The sequence below is a fragment of the Oncorhynchus kisutch genome, linkage group LG1 (genome assembly GCF_002021735.2).
Source record: "Oncorhynchus kisutch isolate 150728-3 linkage group LG1, Okis_V2, whole genome shotgun sequence".
NCBI lineage: Eukaryota > Metazoa > Chordata > Actinopteri > Salmoniformes > Salmonidae > Oncorhynchus > Oncorhynchus kisutch.
The window spans coordinates 48,464,183-48,475,226 of record NC_034174.2 but is presented as its reverse complement, the minus strand read 5'-3'; positions in this window follow the sequence as shown (position 1 = coordinate 48,475,226).

The window sequence follows — 11,044 nt, the reverse complement described above, 5'->3', positions numbered from 1 at the left end:
GTGCCTGTGTTTACGGATTTGGGGTTGTACCTGGTAGGTTCATTGATAATTTGTGTGAGATTGAGGGTTTCTAACTAAGATTGTATGATGGCCTGGGTGTTAAGCATGTCCCAGTTTAGGTCACCTAACAGCACGAGCTCTGACGATAGGGGGGGGGGGGGGGCAATCAATTCACATATGGTGTCCAGGGACAAGCTGGGGGCAGAAGGTGGTCTATAGCAAGCGGCAACGGTGAGAGACTTGTTTCTGGAAAGGTGGATTTTTAAAAGTAGAAGTTCAAATTGTTTGGGGACAGACCTGGATAGTATGACAGAACTCTGCAGGTTATCTCTGCAGTAGATTGCACCTCCTCCCCCTTTGGCAGTTCTATCTTGTCGGAAAATGTTATAGTTAGTGTTGGAAATGTCATGGTTTTTTGGTGGCCTTCCTAAGCCAGGATTCAGACACGGCTAGGACATCCGGGTTGGCAGAGTGTGCTAAAGCAGTGAATTAAACAAACTTATGGAGGAGGCTTCTAATGTTAACATGCATGAAACCAAGGCTTTTACGGTTACAGAAGTCAACAAATGAGAGCGCCTGGGGAATGGGAGTGGTGCTAGGCACTGCAGGGCCTGGATTAACCTCTACGTCACCAGAGGAACAGAGGAGGAGTAGGATAAGGGTAAGTCTAAGGGCTATAAGAACTGGTCGTCTAGTGCGTTCGGAACAGAGAGTAAAAGGAGCAGGTTTCTGGGCACGGAAGAGTAGATTCAAGGCATAATGTACAGATGGTAGGATGTGAAATACAGTGGAGGTACACCGAGGCATTGAGTGACGATGAGAGAGGTATTGTGCCTAGAGACACCATTTAAACTACGTGAGGTCACCCAATGTGTGGGAGGTGGGTCAAAAGGTTTGGCTAAGGCATTTGGAGCAGGGCTGGAGGCTCGACAGTGAAATAAGAAAATAATCACTAACCAAAACAGCAGTGGACAAGGCATATTGACATTAGGGAGAGGTATGCGTAGCCGAGTGATCATGGGGTCTCGTGAGTAGCTAGGCGAGCTGGAGACACGGCGATTCAGACAGCTAGCGGGCCGTGGCTAGCAGAAGGGCCTTAGGGAGAAGTCGCGGCGGAAGAGTCAGTTGTAGCCCCCTCGGGCGGTTACGTTGGCAGACCAGTCATGATGGATCGGCAGGGCCCCATGTAGTAAAAGGGTCCAAGCCAATTGGCAAAATAGCCATTGTAGCCCAAGAAAATTGGCTGATGGACCTCTTCAGCTAACAGTCTGATATGGTCTAGACAGCTAGTGGGCCGCGGCTAGCAGGCTAGCAGATGGGCATTCAGGGGACGTTGCGACGGAGTAGCCTGTTGAAAACCCCCTCGTGCGGATTAGGTCGGTAGACCAGTCATAAAGGATCGGCCGGGCTCCGTATCGGCTATAAAAGAGGTCCAGGCCAAATTGCAAAATAAGTATTGAAGCCCAAGGAGTGGCTGATGGACCTGTTCAGCTAGCCGAGAGATGGGCCTAGCATAGGCTTGTTCCAGGCAAATTGGTGTTTGCTTCCGGACATATACGTTAGCCAGGAGTAGCCACTCGGATAGCAGCTTGCTAGCAGCTATGATCCAGGTGAAAAGGTTCAGAGCTTGCGGTAGGAATCCGGAGATGTGGGGAAAAAGAGTCCAGTATCAAATCAAATCAAATCAAATTTATTTATATAGCCCTTCGTACATCAGCTGATATCTCAAAGTGCTGTACAGAAACCCAGCCTAAAACCCCAAACAGCAAGCAATGCAGGTGGAGAAGCACAGTGGCTAGGAAAAACTCCCTAGAAAGGCCAATACCTAGGAAGAAACCTAGAGAGGAACCAGGCTATGTGGGGTGGCCAGTCCTCTTCTGGCTGTGCCGGGTGGAGATTATAACAGAACATGGTCAAGATGTTCAATGTTCATAAATGACCAGCATGGTCGAATAATAATAAGGCAGAACAGTTGAAACTAGAGCAGCAGCACAGTCAGGTGGAAGTTGAAACTGGAGCAGCAGCATGGCCAGGTAGACTGGGGACAGCAAGGAGTCATCATGTCAGGTAGTCCTGGGGCATGGTCCTAGGGCTCAGGTCAGTTGAAACTGGAACAGCAGCATGGCCAGGTGGACTGGGGACAGCAAGGAGTCATCATGTCAGGTAGTCCTGGGGCATGGTCCTAGGGCTCAGGTCCTCCGAGAGAGAGAAAGAAAGAGAGAAGGAGAGAATTAGAGAACGCACACTTAGATTCACACAGGACACCGAATAGGACAGGAGAAGTACTCCAGATATAACAAACTGACCCCAGCCCCCCGACACATAAACTACTGCAGCATAAATACTGGAGGCTGAGACAGGAGGGGTCAGGAGACACTGTGGCCCCATCCGAGGACACCCCCGGACAGGGCCAAACAGGAAGGATATAACCCCACCCACTTTGCCAAAGCACAGCCCCCACACCACTAGAGGGATATCTTCAACCACCAACTTACCATCCTGAGACAAGGCTGAGTATAGCCCACAAAGATCTCCGCCACGGCACAACCCAAGGGGGGGGGGGCGCCAACCCAGACAGGATGACCACAACAGTGAATCAACCCACTCAGGTGACGCACCCCCTCCAGGGACAGCATGAGAGAGCCCCAGCAAGCCAGTGACTCAGCCCCTGTAATAGGGTTAGAGGCAGAGAATCCCAGTGGAAAGAGGGGAACCGGCCAGGCAGAGACAGCAAGGGCGGTTCGTTGCTCCAGAGCCTTTCCGTTCACCTTCCCACTCCTGGGCCAGACTACACTCAATCATATGACCCACTGAAGAGATGAGTCTTCAGTAAAGACTTAAAGGTTGCTCTGGGTTGAATCGCACTGTGCATACTGTCAGGAGTTGTCTGGGCTAAAGGTTAGCTGATGACCGCTAGCAGTGGCTAGCTGACAGCTGGCTAGTAGCTAGTTAGCTGGCTAGCTTCTGTTGGGGGTTCCGGTTCTGAAGTAAAGAAAATAGCCGATCTATACCACATTGCGTGAGGCAAGTTGCAGGAGAGTATGTTGAAGTTGAGGTTTAAAAAACATTTAAAAATGTATATGAAATATATGCAAAGAAAATGCAAGTAAAAAAAACACACATATTTGGGACACAACAAGATGAAGACAAAGACGCCTGACTGCTACGCCATCTTGGATTTTCACAACTTGATCTGGTGATATACTGTATATATATAGTGGGGCAAAAAAAGTATTTAGTCAGTCACCAATTGTGCAAGTTCTCCCACTTAAAAAGATGAGAGAGGCCTATACTTTTAATCATAGGTACACTTCAACTATGACAGACAAAATGAGAAAAAAAATCCAGAAAATCACATCGTAGGATTTTTTATGAATTTATTTGCAAATGATGGTGGAAAATAAGTATTTGGTCAATAACAAAAGTTTATCTCAATACTTTGTTATATACCCTTTGTTGGCAATGACAGAGGTTAAACGTTTTCTGTAAGTCTTCACAAGGTTTCCACACACTGTTGCTGGTATTTTGGCCTATTCCTCCATGCAGATCTCCTCTAGAGCGGTGATGTTTTGGGGCTGTTGCTGGGCAACACATACTTTCAACCCCCTCCAAAGATTTTCTATGGGGTTGAGATCTGGAGACTGGCTAGGCCACTCCAGGACCTTGAAATGCTTCTTACGAAGCCACTCCTTCGTTGCCCGGGCGGTGTGTTTGGGATCATTGTCATGCTGAAAGACCCAGCCACGTTTCATCTTCAATGCCCTTGCTGATGGAAGGAGGTTTTTACTCAAAATCTCACGATACATGGCCCCATTCATTCTTTCCTTTACACGGATCAGTCGTCCTGGTCCCTTTGCAGAAAAACAGCCCCAAAGCATGATGTTTCCACCCCCATGCTTCACAGTAGGTATGGTGTGCTTTGGATGAAACTCAGCATTCTTTGTCCTCCAAACACGACGAGTTGAGTTTTTACCAAAAAAGTTATATTTTGGTTTCATCTGACCATATGACTTTCTCCCAATCTTCTTCTGGATCATCCAAATGCTCTCTAGCAAAATTCAGATGGGCCTGGACATGTACTGGCTTAAGCAGGGGGACACGTCTGGCACTGCAGGATTTGAGTCCCTGGCGGCGTAGTGTGTTACTGATGGTAGGCTTTGTTACTTTGGTCCCAGCTCTCTGCAGGTCATTCACTAGGTCCCCCTGTGTGGTTCTGGGATTTTGCTCACCATTCTTGTGATCATTTTGACCCCACGTGGTGAGATCTTGCATGTAGCCACAGATTGAGGGAGATTATCAGTGCTCTTGTATGTCTTACATTTCCTAATAATTGCTCCCACAGTTGATTTCTTCAAACCAAGCTGCTTACAAATCAAATCAAATTTATTTATATAGCCCTTCGTACATCAGCTGATATCTCAAAGTGCTGTACAGAAACCCAGCCTAAAACCCCAAACAGCAAGCAATGCAGGTGTAGAAGCACGGTGGCTAGGAAAAACTCCCTAGAAAGGCCAAAACCTAGGAAGAAACCTAGAGAGGAACCAGGCTATGTGGGGTGGCCAGTCCTCTTCTGGCTGTGCCGGGTCGAGATTATAACAGAACATGGCCAAGATGTTCAAATGTTCATAAATGACCAGCATGTTCGAATAATAAGAAGGCAGAACAGTTGAAACTGGAGCAGCAGCAGGGCCAGGTGGACTGGGGACAGCAAGGAGTCATCATGTCAGGTAATCCTGGGGCATGGTCCTAGGGCTCAGGTCCTCCGAGAGAGAGAAAGAAAGAGAGAAGGAGAGAATTAGAGAACGCACACTTAGATTCACACAGGACACCGAATAGGACAGGAGAAGTACTCCAGATATAACAAACTGACCCTAGCCCCCCAACACATAAACTACTGCAGCATAAATACCGGAGGCTGAGGCAGATTCAGTCTTCCCAGCCTGGTGCAGGTCTACAATTTTGTTTCTGGTGTCCTTTGACAGCTCTTTGGTCTTGGCCATAGTGGAGTTTGGAGTGTGACTGTTTGAGGTTGTGGACAGGTGTCTTTTATACTGATAACAAGTTCAAACAGGTGCCATTAATACAGGTAACGAGTGGAGGACAGAGGAGCCTCTTAAAGAAGAAGTTACAGGTCTGTGAGAGCCAGAAATCTTGCTTGTTTGTAGGTGACCAAATACTTATTTTCCACCATAATTTGCAAATAAATTCATAAAAAATCCTACAATGTGATTTTCAGGATTTTTTTTCTCATTTTGTCTGTCATAGTTGAAGTGTACCTATGATGAAAATTACAGGCCTCTCTCATCTTTTTAAGTGGGAGAACTTGCACAATTGTTGGCTGGAATAATACATTGTGGCCTCTCGTATTTCAAACAAATGTTTTTTTCTTATTATCTTTTACCAGATCTAATGTGTTATATTCTCCTACATCAATTCCACATTTACACAAACTTCAAAGTGGTTATTTTCAAATGGTATCAAGAATATGCAAATCCTTACTTCAGGTCCTGAGCTACAGGCAGTTTAATTTGGGTATGTCATTTTAGGCGAAAATTGAGGAAATTGCATGTTTCCCCTCCCCCTTTCTCCATCAATACTCCATATTCAACATTTCAACAATATTTCAACATTCAACAACATTTGGGACATCAGCTGACAACTCAATTCCCTAAATTGTCACCATATGGCCCCATGATCCGTTTGCTCTTTTTCTTGAAAAATGGGAGTTTAATTTATTAGCATTATCCAATTGGCACTTTTCAAAATGGCCTCCAAGAAATTCCACAAAGTTGTCAGTGACACTAAGTATGACCTCTTCCTTCCGTTTAAATATTCAAGAAAGGTGTTATTTAATTCATTAAAAACTGTCTTTTTTTATGCTATCTTTTACAGCAAACAATGAAGGAAAGCTGACTAACTTCCCTTCCAGGTAGAAAAGCTAGTCGGTAGGAAAGCTAGCTTTGCAGCTAAGCTCGTCAAGTCTCAGTAGCTAGCGGTGTGACACTATCTACCAAAGGAAACAAAGGGTAGAGAAATCAGTGAAGCTCGTTCTATCCCGAAGCGAAAACTCTCCTTTTGGTAAAGTCAAACGAGAGCTGATAACCCAGCGCTCTGCGGTGTAATCTTCATGGCACACCTGTGAACAGTTAAACAAAAAACAGATCCAAGTCATGCTGAAGAGAGCTATATAGAACTCTTCTGTGAGGAAAAGAGGTGAGAATGATCAGAGGGCAGGTGAGTAGCTCATTAGTATGAAGGAAGGGAGTGTGGAGTGTTGGGAGTGTGTCCTTCTTTATCCATAAATAAATAAATAAACAAGAAAAAGGTGCTGTCTGGTTTGCTTAATATAAGGAATTTGAAATGATTTTTACTTGATACTTAAGTATATTTTAGCAATTACATTGACATATGTTACTTAATTATATTTAAAACCCAATACTTTGACTTTTTGTAACGATTGTCGTCGGGAGAAGGAGAAGAGGACCAAGGTGCAGCGTGGTAAGTATTCATAATACTTTTAATAAATACAAATACTTGAACAAAAAAACAACACGATGACACACAAACAGTTCGGCACAGTGCAATGCACACAAAACAGAAAACAACTACCCACAACCCATAGTGGGAAAACAGGCTGCCCTAAGTATGGTTCTCAATCAGAGACAACGACAGACAGCTGTCCCTGATTGAGAACCATACCCGGCCAAAAACAAAGAAATACAAAAACATAGAAAAAACAACATAGAACACCCACCCTAGTCACACCCTGGCCTAACCAAAAGAGAGAATAAAAAGCCTCTCTATGGCCAGGGCGTGACACTTTTACTCAAGTAGTATTTTACTTGGTGACTTTCACTTTTACTTGAATCATTTTCTATTTCTATTTTGTTATTTTTTCCACCACTGCTGACAGACGTGTATGATTGGTTCTTCGAGCTACTTAGGAGATTCTGGTGAATCCCCCTATGAGATGTCGAAACTAATAATTGAAAGATAACTGTTTAAATATCTATATTGATTCCAACTCCTCAATACTGGGGTACTGGGGTAAATTGTTTCGCTCCTGCACAATGTCTTTATTGCAATGCCTTACTTATCCCAGGACGTCCTAGAAACCAGTGGCAAGTGTTACTGAGTGGACTATCCTGGCAAAAATGTGTGTGGAAGGAGTTTCACTAATTCATAAATGTACCTGCTCTATTGGAGCATGAACTGTAAGGGGGGAAACATCCTTAAAATGACGCAATCAGCATAACAAAGGGCACAATGTGCAACAGAGACGGAATGGTTACATTTCATACCGTAAAGGTCTTAGTAAGAGGACTTCTACTTCTACTTCATTCCCAAGTTGTCTTTGGTCCATTCTTCCACTCTCATATTATCAAAGATCTATACTGTTATTCTGAAGATTCTTCCTATGGTTCATCCCAACATGGTTCCTACCCCCTACAGGTTTCCACATCCTCTTTAGTATCACACTGCCGCTCTCTATTTTCCTCATGTAGTTTTATCTTCAGGAAACATATAGGCAGTTTTACCCCATATCTTTGAAGATATCCAGGTCCTTGAGGAACAATGGAGTGAGCTTTTTTTCCACATGATTGTGTTTAATGTGTCACGTTAGCGGTTAAAGTCAGTGAATGTCCTGCTGTCATGACTTTGTCCTTGCCTCTGTCAAGCCCTGGTTGTAAAAATGTAAGACAATTTTACACAAAGCTGGACCAACTATAAACCATCAAGCTGTTCATTTCCTGGTACAGTGATTTTGGCAATGGCCAAAGTGAAGAACGTATCAGTAGTCAGAGAGGAGAATGATGTCTGACCTTTGCCTGAAATGCAGGGAGGAAGAGCAAAAGAAATGATGCTGGATGTAAATATCACCCCATCACAGCACAAGCCCACCCCACAGCAGTTAAGGTTAGGGTTTCGGTTAGGGTCAGCGTGAGGTTAGGTTTAGCTATGTGCAAGTTGCAATCTACCAGGTTATCTCACTAAACTGGCTGTCACGCCAAATACATTTTTATTTGTCACATGCATCGTAAACAACAGGTGTAGACTGACAGTAAAATGCTTACTTGTGGGCCCTTCCCAAACAATACAGAGAGAAAAATAAAAACATTTAAGAAAAATAATAGCATGAGAAATATATACACAATGAGTAATGATATCTTGGCTATGTACACAGGGTACCAGTACCAAGTCAATTTGCAGGGGTACAAGGTAATTGAGGTAGATATCTACATATAGGTAGGGGTAAAGGGACTAGGCAACAGGATATATAGTAAACAGTAGCAGCAGCATATGTAATGAGTCAAAAGAGTTAGTGCAAAAAGGTCAATGCAGGTAATCCGGGTAGCTATTAGGTGAACTATTTAAAAGTCTTATGAGTTGGGGGTAGAAGCAGTTCAGGGTCTTGTTGGATCCTGACTTGATGCATCGCTTGCTGTGTGGTAACAGAGAGAACAGTCTATGACTTGTGTGCCTGGAGTCGGACTATTTTTAGGGCCTTTCTCTGACACGGCTTGGTATAGAGGTCCTGGATGGCTGGGAGCTCAGCCCAGTGATGTACTGGGCCATATGCACTCCCCTCTGTAGCGCCTTGCATCGTTGTGCTTTCTTCATGACTGTGTTTGTGTGTAATTCCTTAGTGATGTGGACACTAAGAAAGAAACACTAAGAAACTTGAAGCTCTCGACACGCTCCAATACAGCACCATCGATGTGGATGGGGGTGTGCTCGGCGCTCGGTTTCCTAAATCAAATCAAATCAAATGTTATTTGTCACACACACATGGTTAGCAGATGTTGATGTGAGTGTAGCAAAATGCTTGTGCTTCTAGTTTCGACAGTGCAGTAACATCTAACAAGTAATCTAACAATTCCCCAACAACTACCAACTACACACAAATATTTAGGGGCGAATGAGAATATGTACATGTACGTAAGTGTTACCCAACTTTTTAACAAGGGCCTATACATATACATAGTATATTGGTATACTTTAGTTGCATCTGACATTCTGACACTTTAGTCCATGTGATATGTTAATGAGAATTTCAATCAGCATTCTGGCATTGATTCCTTTGACCTGTCTTTCTGACATGACTCCTCATCAGCGGCAATTTTAGCATGTACATCTTGGTGGGGCAAACAGGAGAGCCTTGTCTTGGCAGCGAAACAGTTCATTCAGCCTCATTCACTGCCTTTTTTAAAAACATAGCTGATATGGTTGACTTGCTTAAACAAATGTGGTTTCTACTGACAATTGAGATGTACATACTATGGCATAAGGGGACGACAAGCGGATAAGATGCAATCTGTAATTTAGATTAAGACATTCATGAGCAAGCTAGAATGGATTAAGTCAATATAACTATTTGTTCAGCACTTTTGAAATGTTCAGCAAAAGATTTCAGAACATGGGCCATTTTTAAAGTGTTCAACCTGTACACCAAGTCAGAACCGTATGATAAATAAAGGGGGCATATAAGGAGACAGTGAAAGCTCTTAAAATATTCAATGATTACATTTCTCTAAAACAGGTTATAGGTTACATGTGCACCACCAAGTCAGAACAGTAGGTGAAATGAACAGGGTATAAATAGACCAAATGATTAGGTTGAGGCACATGGGCTACTAACAGCTTACTACACTTAGTATTACTTTCTTAGCTACAGTATACATTTCTCCCTGGCATATTACACCATTTACAGGGTAGGTTACTTTCTAAATGTAATCCGTTAGTTACTAGTTACCTGTCCAAAATTGTAATCAGTAACATAACTTTGGGATTATCTAAACTCAGTAAAGTAATTTGAATACATTCAGTTACTTTTAGATTACTTTCCACTTAAGTGGTATTAGAGGAAGACAAAAATATATGTTACCAATTGAAAGACATCTATTGTAGAATAAATCAATGTTAAAGTTTACATAGCTGGCCATATATGTTAAATTGTACTTTATGGGTTGGGTATGTAGGATTCTACTAACCCATTGCTTCCTACTACATATAATAACATGATTCAATTATATCTTTACATTAAAACACAATGTTTATTAGAATTCCAGTCATTCCAATAAATGTTATACTCCATGATCTTTAAGAATAGGACTTGGAAATATGGAAGTATAGTTTAGCCAGATTGTTTCACCTGAGCATAACCCCAAAACTAAGGACTTATTAGCAAGTCCTACTCTGCTGTTTATGATTTTGTTGTCATGGAGGACTGATTGAGCTCATTGATTCAAATAGAAAAATAAATGCTGCGCTTATGCTTTGAGCACTACTGAAAAGTGCTAGTTCCAAGATGATTGCCATATGCTTCATTTGCTATAGGCCTATTGCTTGCCTTTTTATTGGTGACACTTTGATATTTTGATAATATGCAGCTGATTAAAGGGCAAATCCACAGATGAAACAATAACAAAAAGGCCACCCGCCTCTGTTTTGGTAAAAAGCTGAGGGATGAGCCTGGAGAAATGTAACCACTCTCAGATTAATAGACAGAGCTATGGATGCAATCAGGCCTGAAGGACACATACAGTACAGTACTAGTCAAAAGTTTGGACACACCTCATTCAATGGCTTTTCTTAATTTTTTTAGTATTTTCAACATTTTCGACATACATGTAATCTGTTACTCTGTTACTCCATTTATGCAGCAGCATACAATACATTTTAGGACTCACCTTGTGCTGTGCTCACTTGAACAGGAAGGTGGCCAATTTGGGGCGGCAGGGTAGCCTAGTGGTTAGAGCATTGGACCAAAAGGTTGCAAGTTCAAATCCCCAAGCTGACAAGGTACAAATCTGTTGATCTGCCCCTGGACAGGCAGTTAACCCACTGTTCCTAGGCTGTCATTGAAAATAAGAATTTGTTCTTAAAATGGACTTGCCTAGCTAAATAAAGGTTTAAAAAATCCTTTATGGGCAAATTATGACATCAAAGTCTGGCATTCTCTGGATTTATGGTGCTTTCAAGACAAGTGGGAACTTGAAAAAAAAGAGGTCCCGATTATAATTCAGAGTTGGATAACCCTTCA